The sequence below is a fragment of the Phyllobates terribilis genome, unplaced genomic scaffold (genome assembly GCF_046119375.1).
Source record: "Phyllobates terribilis strain yellow unplaced genomic scaffold, ASM4611937v1 Scaffold_7__3_contigs__length_470593459, whole genome shotgun sequence".
NCBI classification, from domain to species: domain Eukaryota; kingdom Metazoa; phylum Chordata; class Amphibia; order Anura; family Dendrobatidae; genus Phyllobates; species Phyllobates terribilis.
In genome coordinates, this window is record NW_027362767.1 from 433,860,898 (window position 1) to 433,878,193 (window position 17,296).

The 17,296-nt window shown below is 35.4% G+C and overlaps 1 protein-coding gene across 2 annotated transcripts in view; it reads left to right on the forward strand.

The window, feature by feature from the left end:
* EXOC3L2 (exocyst complex component 3 like 2) overlaps positions 1-17,296 on the forward strand; it is a 152,848-nt gene that overhangs the window by 106,462 nt on the left and 29,090 nt on the right. The window lies entirely within an intron of this gene.

Here is a 17,296-nt window from a genome sequence, read left to right on the forward strand (position 1 = left end):
GGGTATAATGGGCAGTATAATACAGGGTGTAATATAGGGTATAATGGGCAGTGTAATACAGGGTGTAATATAGCGTATAATGGGCAGTATAATACAGGGTGTAATATAGGGGATAATGAGCAGTATAATACAGAGTGTAATATAGGGTATAATGGGCAGTGTAATACAGGGTGTAATATAGGGTATAATGGGCAGTATAATACAGGGTGTAATATAGGGTATAATGGGCAGTGTAATACAGGGTGTAATATAGGGTATAATGGGCAGTGTAATACAGGGTGTAATATAGGGTATAATGAACAGTATAATACCGGGTGTAATATAGGGTATAATGGGCAGTATAATACTGGGTGTAATATAGGGTATAATGAGCAGTATAATACAGGGTGTAATATAGGGTATAATGGGCGGTATAATACAGAGTGTAATATAGGGTATAATGGGCAGTATAATACAGAGTGTAATATAGGGTATAATGGGCAGTATAACACAGGGTGTAATATAGGGTATAATGGGCAGTATAATACAGAGTGTAATATATGGTATAATGGGCAGTATAATACAGGGTGTAATATAGGGTATAATGGGCAGTATAATACAGGGTGTAATATAGGGTATAATGAGCAGTATAATACAGGGTGTAATATAGGGTATATTGGGCAGTATAATACAGGGTGTAATATAGGGTATAATGGGCAGTATAATACAGGGTGTAATATAGGGTATAATGGGCAGTGTAATACAGGGTGTAATATAGGGTATAATGGGCAGTATAATACAGGGTGTAATATAGGGGATAATGAGCAGTATAATACAGAGTGTAATATAGGGTATAATGGGCAGTGTAATACAGGGTGTAATATAGGGTATAATGGGCAGTATAATACAGGGTGTAATATAGGGTATAATGGGCAGTGTAATACAGGGTGTAATATAGGGTATAATGGGCAGTGTAATACAGGGTGTAATATAGGGTATAATGGGCAGTGTAATACAGGGTGTAATATAGGGTATAATGGGCAGTATAATACAGGGTGTAATATAGGGTATAATGAGCAGTATAATACAGGGTGTAATATAGGGTATATTGGGCAGTATAATACAGGGTGTAATATAGGGTATAATGGGCAGTATAATACAGGGTGTAATATAGGGTATAATGGGCAGTGTAATACAGGGTGTAATATAGGGTATAATGAGCAGTATAATACAAGGTGTAATATAGGGTATAATGGGCAGTATAATACAGGGTGTAATATAGGGTATAATGGGCAGTATAATACAGGGTGTAATATAGGGTATAATGAGCAGTATAATACAGGGTGTAATATAGGGTATAATGGGCAGTATAATACAGGGTGTAATATAGGGTATAATGGGCAGTATAATACAGGGTGTAATATAGGGTATAATGAGCAGTATAATACAAGGTGTAATATAGGGTATAATGGGCAGTATAATACAGGGTGTAATATAGGGTATAATGGGCAGTATAATACAGGGTGTAATATAGGGTATAATGAGCAGTATAATACAAGGTGTAATATAGGGTATAATGGGCAGTATAATACAGGGTGTAATATAGGGTATAATGGGCAGTATAATACAGGGTGTAATATAGGGTATAATGAGCAGTATAATACAGGGTGTAATATAGGGTATATTGGGCAGTATAATACAGGGTGTAATATAGGGTATAATGGGCAGTATAATACAGGGTGTAATATAGGGTATAATGGGCAGTGTAATACAGGGTGTAATATAGGGTATAATGGGCAGTATAATACAGGGTGTAATATAGGGGATAATGAGCAGTATAATACAGAGTGTAATATAGGGTATAATGGGCAGTGTAATACAGGGTGTAATATAGGGTATAATGGGCAGTATAATACAGGGTGTAATATAGGGTATAATGGGCAGTGTAATACAGGGTGTAATATAGGGTATAATGGGCAGTGTAATACAGGGTGTAATATAGGGTATAATGAACAGTATAATACCGGGTGTAATATAGGGTATAATGGGCAGTATAATACTGGGTGTAATATAGGGTATAATGAGCAGTATAATACAGGGTGTAATATAGGGTATAATGGGCAGTATAATACAGGGTATAATATAGGGTATAATGGGCAGTGTAATACAGGGTGTAATATAGGGTATAATGGGCAGTGTAATACAGGGTGTAATATAGGGTATAATGGGCAGTATAATACAGGGTGTAATATAGGGTATAATGGGCAGTATAATACAGGGTGTAATATAAGGGTATAATGGGCAGTATAATACAGGGTGTAATATAGGGTATAATGGGCAGTATAATACAGATTGTAATATAGGGTATAATGGGCAGTATAATACAGAGTGTAATATAGGGTATAATGAGCAGTATAATACAGGGTGTAATATAGGGTATAATGGGCAGTATAATACAGGGTGTAATATAGGGTATAATACAGGGTGTAATATAGGGTATAATGGGCAGTATAATACAGGGTGTAATATAGGGTATAATACAGGGTGTAATATAGGGTATAATGGGCAGTGTAATACAGGGTGTAATATAGGGTATAATGGGCAGTATAATACAGGGTGTAATATAGGGTATAATGAGCAGTATAATACAGGGTGTAATATAGGGTATAATGGGCAGTGTAATACAGGGTGTAATATAGGGTATAATGGGCAGTGTAATACAGGGTGTAATATAGGGTATAATGGGCAGTATAATACAGGGTGTAATATAGGGTATAATGGGCAGTATAATACAGGGTGTAATATAGGGTATAATGGGCAGTATAATACAGGGTGTAATATAGGGTATAATGGGCAGTATAATACAGGGTGTAATATAGGGTATAATGAGCAGTATAATACAGGGTGTAATATAGGGTATAATGGGCAGTATAATACAGGGTGTAATATAGGGTATAATGGGCAGTGTAATACAGGGTGTAATATAGGGTATAATGGGCAGTGTAATACAGGGTGTAATATAGGGTATAATGGGCAGTATAATACAGGGTGTAATATAGGGTATAATGGGCAGTATAATACAGGGTGTAATATAGGGTATAATGGGCAGTATAATACAGGGTGTAATATAGGGTATAATGGACAGTATAATACAGGGTGTAATATAGGGTATAATGGGCAGTATAATACAGGGTGTAATATAGGGTATAATGGGCAGTATAATACAGGGTGTAATATAGGGTATAATGAGCAGTATAATACAGGGTGTAATATAGGGTATAATGGGCAGTATAATACAGGGTGTAATATAGGGTATAATGGGCAGTATAATACAGGGTGTAATATAGGGTATAATGAGCGGTATAATACAGGGTGTAATATAGGGTATAATGAGCGGTATAATACAGAGTGTAATATAGGGTATAATGGGCGGTATAATACAGGGTGTAATATAGGGTATAATGGGCAGTATAATACAGGGTGTAATATAGGGTACAATGGGCAGTACAATAAAGGGTGTAATATAGGGTATAATGGGCAGTATAATACAGGGTGTAATATAGGGTATAATGAGCAGTATAATACAGGGTGTAATATAGGATATAATGGGCAGTATAATACAGGGTGTAATATAGGGTATAATGAGCAGTATAATACAGAGTGTAATATAGGGTAAAATGGGCAGTATAATACAGGGTGTAATATAGGGTATAATGGGCAGTATAATACAGGGTGTAATATAGGGTATAATGGGCAGTGTAATACAGGGTGTAATATAGGGTATAATGGGCAGTATAATACAGGGTGTAATATAGGGTATAATGGGCAGTATAATAAAGGGTGTAATATAGGGTATAATGGGCAGTATAATACAGGGTGTAATATAGGGTATAATGGGCAGTGTAATACAGGGTGTAATATAGGGTATAATGGGCAGTGTAATACAGGGTGTAATATAGGGTATAATGGGCAGTATAATACAGGGTGTAATATAGGGTATAATGGGCAGTATAATAAAGGGTGTAATATAGGGTATAATGGGCAGTATAATACAGAGTCTAATATAGGGTATAATGAGCAGTATAATACAGGGTGTAATATAGGGTATAATGGGCAGTATAATACAGGGTGTAATATAGGGTATAATGAGCAGTATAATACCGGGTGTAATATAGGGTATAATACAGGGTGTAATATAGGGTATAATGGGCAGTATAATACAGGGTGTAATATAGGGTATAATGGGCAGTGTAATACAGGGTGTAATATAGGGTATAATGGGCAGTATAATACAGGGTGTAATATAGGGTATAATGAGCAGTATAATACAGGGTGTAATATAGGGTATAATGGGCAGTATAATACAGGGTGTAATATAGGGTATAATGGGCAGTGTAATACAGGGTGTAATATAGAGTATAATGGGCAGTGTAATACAGGGTGTAATATAGGGTATAATGGGCAGTATAATACAGGGTGTAATATAGGGTATAATGGGCAGTATAATACAGGGTGTAATATAGGGTATAATGGGCAGTATAATACAGGGTGTAATATAGGGTATAATGGACAGTATAATACAGGGTGTAATATAGGGTATAATGGGCAGTATAATACAGGGTGTAATATAGGGTATAATGGGCAGTATAATACAGGGTGTAATATAGGGTATAATGAGCAGTATAATACAGGGTGTAATATAGGGTATAATGGGCAGTATAATACAGGGTGTAATATAGGGTATAATGGGCAGTATAATACAGGGTGTAATATAGGGTATAATGAGCGGTATAATACAGGGTGTAATATAGGGTATAATGAGCGGTATAATACAGAGTGTAATATAGGGTATAATGGGCGGTATAATACAGGGTGTAATATAGGGTATAATGGGCAGTATAATACAGGGTGTAATATAGGGTACAATGGGCAGTACAATAAAGGGTGTAATATAGGGTATAATGGGCAGTATAATACAGGGTGTAATATAGGGTATAATGAGCAGTATAATACAGGGTGTAATATAGGATATAATGGGCAGTATAATACAGGGTGTAATATAGGGTATAATGGGCAGTATAATACAGGGTGTAATATAGGGTATAATGAGCAGTATAATACAGGGTGTAATATAGGATATAATGGGCAGTATAATACAGGGTGTAATATAGGGTATAATGAGCAGTATAATACAGAGTGTAATATAGGGTAAAATGGGCAGTATAATACAGGGTGTAATATAGGGTATAATGGGCAGTATAATACAGGGTGTAATATAGGGTACAATGGGCAGTATAATACAGGGTGTAATATAGGGTATAATGAGCAGTATAATACAGGGTGTAATATAGGGTACAATGGGCAGTACAATACAGGGTGTAATATAGGGTATAATGGGCAGTATAATACAGGGTGTAATATAGGGTACAATGGGCAGTATAATACAGGGTGTAATATAGGGTATAATGAGCAGTATAATACAGGGTGTAATATAGGGTATAATGAGCAGTATAATACAGGGTGTAATATAGGGTATAATGAGCAGTATAATACCGGGTGTAATATAGGGTATAATGGGCAGTGTAATACAGAGTGTAATATAGGGTATAATGGGCAGTATAATACAGGGTGTAATATAGGGTATAGTGAGCAGTATAATACAGGGTGTAATATAGGGTATAATGGGCAGTATAATACAGGGTGTAATATAGGGTATAATAAGCAGTATAATACAGGGTGTAATATAGGGTATAATGAGCAGTATAATACAGGGTGTAATATAGGGTATAATGGGCAGTATAATACAGGGTGTAATATAGGGTATAATGGGCAGTATAATACAGGGTGTAATATAGGGTATAATGGGCAGTATAATACAGAGTGTAATATAGGGTATAATGAGCAGTGTAATACAGGGTGTAATATAGGGTATAATGGGCAGTGTAATACAGGGTGTAATATAGGGGATAATGAGCAGTATAATACAGGGTGTAATATAGGGTATAATGGGCAGTATAATACAGGGTGTAATATAGGGGATAATGAGCAGTATAATACAGGGTGTAATATAGGGTATAATGGGCAGTATAATACAGGGTGTAATATAGGGGATAATGAGCAGTATAATACAGGGTGTAATATAGGGTATAATGGGCAGTATAATACAGAGTGTAATATAGGGTATAATGAGCAGTATAATACAGGGTGTAATATAGGGGATAATGAGCAGTATAATACAGGGTGTAATATAGGGTATAATGGGCAGTATAATACAGAGTGTAATATAGGGTATAATGGGCAGTATAATACAGGGTGTAATATAGGGTATAATGAGCAGTATAATACAGGGTGTAATATAGGGTATAATGGGCAGTATAATACAGGGTGTAATATAGGGTATAATGGGCAGTGTAATACAGGGTGTAATATAGGGTATAATGAGCAGTATAATACAGGGTGTAATATAGGGTATAATGGGCAGTATAATACAGGGTGTAATATAGGGTATAATGGGCAGTATAATACAGAGTGTAATATAGGGTATAATGGGCAGTATAATACAGGGTGTAATATAGGGTATAATGAGCAGTATAATACAGGGTGTAATATAGGGTATAATGGGCAGTATAATACAGGGTGTAATATAGGGTATAATGGGCAGTATAATACAGGGTGTAATATAGGGTATAATGGGCAGTATAATACAGGGTGTAATATAGGGTATAATGAGCAGTGTAATACAGGGTGTAATATAGGGTATAATGGGCAGTGTAATACAGGGTGTAATATAGGGTATAATGGGCAGTGTAATACAGGGTGTAATATAGGGTATAATGAGCAGTATAATACATGGTGTAATATAGGGTATAATGAGCAGTATAATACAGGGTGTAATATAGGGTATAATGAGCAGTATAATACAGGGTGTAATATAGGGTATAATGAGCAGTATAATGCAGAGTGTAATATAGGGTATAATGAGCAGTATAATACAGGGTGTAATATAGGGTATAATGGGCAGTATAATACAGGGTGTAATATAGGGTATAATGAGCAGTATAATACAAGGTGTAATATAGGGTATAATGGGCAGTATAATACAGGGTGTAATATAGGGTATAATGAGCAGTATAATACAGAGTGTAATATAGGGTATAATGGGCAGTATAATACAGGGTGTAATATAGGATATAATGAGCAGTATAATACAGAGTGTAATATAGGGTATAATGGGCAGTATAATACAGGGTGTAATATAGGATATAATGAGCAGTATAATACAGAGTGTAATATAGGGTATAATGGGCAGTATAATACAGGGTGTAATATAGGGTATAATGGGCAGTATAATACAGGGTGTAATATAGGGTATAATGAGCAGTATAATACAGGGTGTAATATAGGGTATAATGGGCAGTGTAATACAGGGTGTAATATAGGGTATAATGAGCAGTATAATACAGGGTGTAATATAGGGTATAATGAGCAGTATAATACAGGGTGTAATATAGGGTATAATGGGCAGTATAATACAGGGTGTAATATAGGGTATAATGAGCAGTATAATACAGAGTGTAATATAGGGTATAATGAGCAGTATAATACAGGGTGTAATATAGGGTATAATGGGCAGTATAATACAGGGTGTAATATAGGGTATAATGAGCAGTATAATACAAGGTGTAATATAGGGTATAATGGGCAGTATAATACAGGGTGTAATATAGGGTATAATGAGCAGTATAATACAGAGTGTAATATAGGGTATAATGGGCAGTGTAATACAGGGTGTAATATAGGGTATAATGGGCGGTATAATACAGGGTGTAATATAGGGTATAATGAGCGGTATAATACAGGGTGTAATATAGGGTATAATGGGCAGTATAATACAGGGTGTAATACAGGGTATAATGGGCGGTATAATACAGGGTGTAATATAGGGTATAATGAGCGGTATAATACAGGGTGTAATATAGGGTATAATGGGCAGTATAATACAGGGTGTAATATAGGGTATAATGAGCAGTATAATACAGAGTGTAATATAGGGTATAATGAGCAGTATAATACAGGGTGTAATATAGGGTATAATGAGCGGTATAATACAGGGTGTAATATAGGGTATAATGGGCAGTATAATACAGGGTGTAATATAGGGGATAATGGGCAGTATAATACAGGGTGTAATATAGGGTATAATGAGCAGTATAATACAGAGTGTAATATAGGGTATAATGAGCAGTATAATACAGGGTGTAATATAGGGTATAATGGGCAGTATAATACAGGGTGTAATATAGGGTATAATGAGCAGTATAATACAAGGTGTAATATAGGGTATAATGGGCAGTATAATACAGGGTGTAATATAGGGTATAATGAGCAGTATAATACAGAGTGTAATATAGGGTATAATGGGCAGTGTAATACAGGGTGTAATATAGGGTATAATGGGCGGTATAATACAGGGTGTAATATAGGGTATAATGAGCAGTATAATACAGGGTGTAATATAGGGTATAATGGGCAGTATAATACAGGGTGTAATATAGGGTATAATGGGCGGTATAATACAGGGTGTAATATAGGGTATAATGAGCGGTATAATACAGGGTGTAATATAGGGTATAATGGGCAGTATAATACAGGGTGTAATATAGGGTATAATGAGCGGTATAATACAGGGTGTAATATAGGGTATAATGAGCGGTATAATACAGGGTGTAATATAGGGTATAATGAGCAGTATAATACAGAGTGTAATATAGGTTATAATGAGGAGTATAATACAGGGTGTAATTTAGGGTAAAATGGGCAGTATAATACAGGGTGTAATATAGGGTATAATGGGCAGTATAATACAGAGTGTAATATAGGGTATAATGGGCAGTATAATACAGAGTGTAATATAGGGTATAATGAGCAGTATAATACAGGGTGTAATATAGGGTAAAATGGGCAGTATAATACAGGGTGTAATATAGGGTATAATGGGCAGTATAATACAGAGTGTAATATAGGGTATAATGGGCAGTATAATACAGAGTGTAATATAGGGTATAATGGGCAGTATAATACAGAGTGTAATATAGGGTATAATGGGCAGTATAATACAGGGTGTAATATAGGGTATAATGAGCAGTATAATACAGGGTGTAATATAGGGTATAATGGGCAGTATAATACAGGGTGTAATATAGGGTATAATGGGCAGTATAATACAGGGTGTAATATAGGGTAAAATGGGCAGTATAATACAGGGTGTAATATAGGGTAAAATGGGCAGTATAATACAGGGTGTAATATAGGGTATAATGGGCAGTATAATACAGAGTGTAATATAGGGTATAATGAGCAGTATAATACAGGGTGTAATATAGGGTATAATGGGCAGTATAATACACGGTGTAATATAGGGTATAATGGGCAGTATAATACAGGGTGTAATATAGGGTAAAATGGGCAGTATAATACAGAGTGTAATATAGGGTATAATGGGCAGTATAATACAGGGTGTAATATAGGGTATAATGGGCAGTATAATACAGAGTGTAATATAGGGTATAATGAGCAGTAAAATACCGGGTGTAATATAGGGTATAATGGGCAGTATAATACAGGGTGTAATATAGGGTATAATGGGCAGTATAATACAGGGTGTAATATAGGGTATAATGGGCAGTATAATACAGGGTGTAATATAGGGTATAATGGGCAGTATAATACAGGGTGTAATATAGGGTATAATGAGCAGTATAATACCGGGTGTAATATAGGGTATAATGAGCAGTATAATACAGGGTGTAATATAGGGTATAATGGGCAGTATAATACAGGGTGTAATATAGGGTAAAATGGGCAGTATAATACAGGGTGTAATATAGGGTAAAATGGGCAGTATAATACAGGGTGTAAAATAGGGTAAAATGGGCAGTATAATACAGGGTGTAATATAGGGTATAATGGGCAGTATAATACAGGGTGTAATATATGGTACAATGGGCAGTATAATACAGAGTGTAATATAGGGTATAATGAGCAGTATAATACCGGGTGTAATATAGGGTATAATGGGCAGTATAATACAGGGTGTAATATAGGGTATAATGAGCAGTAAAATACCGGGTGTAATATAGGGTATAATGGGCAGTATAATACAGGGTGTAATATAGGGTATAATGGGCAGTATAATACAGGGTGTAATATAGGGTATAATGGGCAGTATAATACAGGGTGTAATATAGGGTATAATGGGCAGTATAATACAGGGTGTAATATAGGGTATAATGAGCAGTATAATACCGGGTGTAATATAGGGTATAATGAGCAGTATAATACAGGGTGTAATATAGGGTATAATGGGCAGTATAATACAGGGTGTAATATAGGGTAAAATGGGCAGTATAATACAGGGTGTAATATAGGGTAAAATGGGCAGTATAATACAGGGTGTAAAATAGGGTAAAATGGGCAGTATAATACAGGGTGTAATATAGGGTATAATGGGCAGTATAATACAGGGTGTAATATATGGTACAATGGGCAGTATAATACAGAGTGTAATATAGGGTATAATGAGCAGTATAATACCGGGTGTAATATAGGGTATAATGGGCAGTATAATACAGGGTGTAATATAGGGTATAATGGGCAGTATAATACAGGGTGTAATATAGGGTATAATGAGCAGTATAATACAGGGTGTAATATAGGGTATAATGAGCAGTATAATACAGAGTGTAATATAGGGTATAATGGGCAGTATAATACAGGGTGTAATATAGGGTAAAATGGGCAGTATAATACATGGTGTAATATAGGGTATAATGGGCAGTATAATACAGGGTGTAATATAGGGTAAAATGGGCAGTATAATACAGGGTGTAATATAGGGTATAATGGGCAGTATAATACAGGGTGTAAAATAGGGTAGAATGGGCAGTATAATACAGGGTGTAATATAGGGTATAATGGGCAGTATAATACAGGGTGTAATATAGGGTATAATGGGCAGTATAATACAGTGTGTAATATATGGTACAATGGGCAGTATAATACAGAGTGTAATATAGGGTATAATGAGCAGTATAATACCGGGTGTAATATAGGGTATAATGGGCAGTATAATACAGGGTGTAATATAGGGTATAATGAGCAGTATAATACAGGGTGTAATATAGGGTATAATGAGCAGTATAATACAGAGTGTAATATAGGGTATAATGGGCAGTATAATACAGGGTGTAATATAGGGTAAAATGGGCAGTATAATACAGGGTGTAATATAGGGTATAATGGGCAGTATAATACAGGGTGTAATATAGGGTATAATGGGCAGTATAATACAGGGTGTAAAATAGGGTAAAATGGGCAGTATAATAGAGGATGTAATATAGGGTATAATGGGCAGTATAATACAGGGTGTAAAATAGGGTATAATGGGCAGTATAATACAGGGTGTAATATAGGGTAAAATGGGCAGTATAATAGAGGATGTAATATAGGGTATAATGGGCAGTATAATACAGGGTGTAAAATAGGGTAAAATGAGCAGTATAATAGAGGATGTAATATAGGGTATAATGGGCAGTATAATACAGGGTGTAAAATAGGGTATAATGGGCAGTATAATACAGGGTGTAATATAGGGTAAAATGGGCAGTATAATAGAGGATGTAATATAGGGTATAATGGGCAGTATAATACAGGGTGTAATATAGGGTAAAATGGGCAGTATAATAGAGGATGTAATATAGGGTATAATGGGCAGTATAATACAGGGTGTAAGATAGGGTATAATGGGCAGTATAATACAGGGTGTAAAATAGGGTAAAATGGGCAGTATAATACAGAGTGTAATATAGGGTATAATGAGCAGTATAATACAGGGTGTAATATAGGGTATAATGGGCAGTATAATACAGGGTGTAATATAGGGTATAATGAGCAGTATAATACAGGGTGTAATATAGGGTATAATGGGCAGTATAATACAGGGTGTAATATAGGGTATAATGGGCAGTATAATACAGGGTGTAATATAGGGTATAATGGGCAGTATAATACAGGGTGTAATATAGGGTATAATGGGCAGTATAATACAGGGTGTAATATAGGGTATAATGGGCAGTATAATACAGGGTGTAATATAGGGTAAAATGGGCAGTATAATACAGGGTGTAATATAGGGTATAATGGGCAGTATAATACAGGGTGTAATATAGGGTATAATGGGCAGTATAATACAGGGTGTAATATAGGGTATAATGGGCAGTATAATACAGGGTGTAATATAGGGTATAATGGGCAGTATAATACAGGGTGTAATATAGGGTAAAATGGGCAGTATAATACAGGGTGTAATATAGGGTAAAATGGGCAGTATAATACAGGGTGTAAAATAGGGTAAAATGGGCAGTATAATACAGGGTGTAATATAGGGTAAAATGGGCAGTATAATACAGGGTGTAATATAGGGTATAATGGGCAGTATAATACAGGGTGTAATATAGGGTATAATGGGCAGTATAATACAGAGTGTAATATAGGGTATAATGGGCAGTATAATACAGAGTGTAATATAGGGTATAATGAGCAGTATAATACAGGGTGTAATATAGGGTATAATGGGCAGTATAATACACGGTGTAATATAGGGTATAATGGGCAGTATAATACAGGGTGTAATATAGGGTAAAATGGGCAGTATAATACAGGGTGTAATATAGGGGATAATGAGCAGTATAATACAGGGTGTAATATAGGGTATAATGGGCAGTATAATACAGAGTGTAATATAGGGTATAATGGGCAGTATAATACAGAGTGTAATATAGGGTATAATGAGCAGTATAATACAGGGTGTAATATAGGGTATAATGGGCAGTATAATACACGGTGTAATATAGGGTATAATGGGCAGTATAATACAGGGTGTAATATAGGGTAAAATGGGCAGTATAATACAGAGTGTAATATAGGGTATAATGGGCAGTATAATACAGGGTGTAATATAGGGTATACTGGGCAGTATAATACAGAGTGTAATATAGGGTATAATGAGCAGTATAATACCGGGTGTAATATAGGGTATAATGGGCAGTATAATACAGGGTGTAATATAGGGTATAATGAGCAGTATAATACAGGGTGTAATATAGGGTATAATGGGCAGTATAATACAGGGTGTAATATAGGGTAAAATGGGCAGTATAATACAGGGTGTAATATAGGGTAAAATGGGCAGTATAATACAGGGTGTAAAATAGGGTAAAATGGGCAGTATAATACAGGGTGTAATATAGGGTATAATGGGCAGTATAATACAGGGTGTAATATATGGTACAATGGGCAGTATAATACAGAGTGTAATATAGGGTATAATGAGCAGTATAATACCGGGTGTAATATAGGGTATAATGGGCAGTATAATACAGGGTGTAATATAGGGTATAATGGGCAGTATAATACAGGGTGTAATATAGGGTATAATGAGCAGTATAATACAGGGTGTAATATAGGGTATAATGAGCAGTATAATACAGAGTGTAATATAGGGTATAATGGGCAGTATAATACAGGGTGTAATATAGGGTAAAATGGGCAGTATAATACAGGGTGTAATATAGGGTATAATGGGCAGTATAATACAGGGTGTAAAATAGGGTAGAATGGGCAGTATAATACAGGGTGTAATATAGGGTATAATGGGCAGTATAATACAGGGTGTAATATATGGTACAATGGGCAGTATAATACAGAGTGTAATATAGGGTATAATGAGCAGTATAATACCGGGTGTAATATAGGGTATAATGGGCAGTATAATACAGGGTGTAATATAGGGTATAATGGGCAGTATAATACAGGGTGTAATATAGGGTATAATGAGCAGTATAATACAGAGTGTAATATAGGGTATAATGGGCAGTATAATACAGGGTGTAATATAGGGTAAAATGGGCAGTATAATACAGGGTGTAATATAGGGTATAATGGGCAGTATAATACAGGGTGTAATATAGGGTATAATGGGCAGTATAATACAGAGTGTAATATAGGGTATAATGGGCAGTATAATACAGGGTGTAATATAGGGTAAAATGGGCAGTATAATACAGGGTGTAATATAGGGTATAATGGGCAGTATAATACAGGGTGTAATATAGGGTATAATGGGCTGTATAATACAGGGTGTAAAATAGGGTAAAATGGGCAGTATAATAGAGGATGTAATATAGGGTATAATGGGCAGTATAATACAGGGTGTAAAATAGGGTATAATGGGCAGTATAATACAGGGTGTAATATAGGGTAAAATGGGCAGTATAATAGAGGATGTAATATAGGGTATAATGGGCAGTATAATACAGGGTGTAAAATAGGGTAAAATGAGCAGTATAATAGAGGATGTAATATAGGGTATAATGGGCAGTATAATACAGGGTGTAATATAGGGTAAAATGGGCAGTATAATAGAGGATGTAATATAGGGTATAATGGGCAGTATAATACAGGGTGTAAAATAGGGTATAATGGGCAGTATAATACAGGGTGTAAAATAGGGTATAATGGGCAGTATAATACAGGGTGTAAAATAGGGTAAAATGGGCAGTATAATACAGAGTGTAATATAGGGTATAATGGGCAGTATAATACAGGGTGTAATATAGGGTAAAATGGGCAGTATAATACAGTGTGTAATATAGGGTATAATGGGCAGTATAATACAGGGTGTAATATAGGGTATAATGGGCAGTATAATACAGGGTGTAATATAGGGTAAAATGGGCAGTATAATACAGTGTGTAAAATAGGGTAAAATGGGCAGTATAATACAGGGTGTAATATAGGGTATAATGGGCAGTATAATACAGGGTGTAATATAGGGTATAATGGGCAGTATAATACAGGGTGTAATATAGGGTATAATGGGCAGTATAATACAGGGTGTAATATATGTTACAATGGGCAGTATAATACAGGGTGTAATATAGGGTAAAATGGGCAGTATAATACAGGGTGTAAAATAGGGTAAAATGGGCAGTATAATACAGGGTGTAATATAGGGTAAAATGGGCAGTATAATACAGGGTGTAATATAGGGTAAAATGGGCAGTATAATACAGAGTGTAATATAGGGTATAATGGGCAGTATAATACAGGGTGTAATATAGGGTATAATGGGCAGTATAATACAGGGTGTAATATAGGGTAAAATGGGCAGTATAATACAGGGTGTAATATAGGGTAAAATGGGCAGTATAATACAGGGTGTAAAATAGGGTAAAATGGGCAGTATAATACAGGGTGTAATATAGGGTAAAATGGGCAGTATAATACAGGGTGTAAAATAGGGTAAAATGGGCAGTATAATACAGAGTGTAATATAGGGTATAATGGGCAGTATAATACAGGGTGTAATATAGGGTATAATGGGCAGTATAATACAGGGTGTAATATAGGGTATAATGAGCAGTATAATACAGGGTGTAATATATGGTACAATGGGCAGTATAATACAGAGTGTAATATAGGCTATAATGAGCAGTATAATACAGGGTGTAATATAGGGTATAATGGGCAGTATAATACAGGGTGTAATATAGGGTATAATGGGCAGTATAATACAGGGTGTAATATAGGGTATAATGGGCAGTATAATACAGGGTGTAATATAGGGTAAAATGGGCAGTATAATACAGTGTGTAAAATAGGGTAAAATGGGCAGTATAATACAGGGTGTAATATAGGGTATAATGGGCAGTATAATACAGGGTGTAATATAGGGTATAATGGGCAGTATAATACAGGGTGTAATATAGGGTAAAATGGGCAGTATAATACAGGGTGTAATATAGGGTATAATGGGCAGTATAATACAGGGTGTAATATAGGGTATAATGGGCAGTATAATACAGGGTGTAATATAGGGTATAATGGGCAGTATAATACAGGGTGTAATATAGGGTAAAATGGGCAGTATAATACAGGGTGTAATATAGGGTATAATGGGCAGTATAATACAGGGTGTAATATAGGGTATAATGGGCAGTATAATACAGGGTGTAATATAGGGTATAATGGGCAGTATAATACAGGGTGTAATATAGGGTATAATGGGCAGTATAATACAGGGTGTAATATAGGGTAAAATGGGCAGTATAATACAGGGTGTAATATAGGGTAAAATGGGCAGTATAATACAGGGTGTAAAATAGGGTAAAATGGGCAGTATAATACAGAGTGTAATATAGGGTAAAATGGGCAGTATAATACAGAGTGTAATATAGGGTATAATGGGCAGTATAATACAGGGTGTAAAATAGGGTAAAATGGGCAGTATAATACAGGGTGTAATATAGGGTAAAATGGGCAGTATAATACAGGGTGTAAAATAGGGTAAAATGGGCAGTATAATACAGAGTGTAATATAGGGTATAATGGGCAGTATAATACAGGGTGTAATATAGGGTACAATGGGCAGTATAATACAGGGTGTAATATAGGGTAAAATGGGCAGTATAATACAGGGTGTAAAATAGGGTAAAATGGGCAGTATAATACAGAGTGTAATATAGGGTATAATGGGCAGTATAATACAGGGTGTAATATAGGGTATAATGGGCAGTATAATACAGGGTGTAATATAGGGTAAAATGGGCAGTATAATACAGGGTGTAAAATAGGGTAAAATGGGCAGTATAATACAGAGTGTAATATAGGGTATAATGGGCAGTATAATACAGGGTGTAATATAGGGTAAAATGGGCAGTATAATACAGGGTGTAATATAGGGTAAAATGGGCAGTATAATACAGGGTGTAAAATAGGGTAAAATGGGCAGTATAATACAGGGTGTAATATAGGGTATAATGGGCAGTATAATACAGGGTGTAATATATGGTACAATGGGCAGTATAATACAGAGAGTAATATAGGGTATAATGAGCAGTATAATACCGGGTGTAATATAGGGTATAATGGGCAGTATAATACAGGGTGTAATATAGGGTATAATGGGCAGTATAATACAGGGTGTAATATAGGGTATAATGGGCAGTATAATACAGGGTGTAATATAGGGTATAATGGGCAGTATAATACAGGGTGTAATATAGGGTATAATGAACAGTATAATACCGGGTGTAATATAGGGTATAATACAGGGTGTAATATAGGGTATAATGAGCAGTATAATACCGGGTGTAATATAGGGTATAATGGGCAGTATAATACAGGGTGTAATATATGGTACAATGGGCAGTATAATACAGGGCGTAATATAGGGTATAATGGGCAGTATAATACAGGG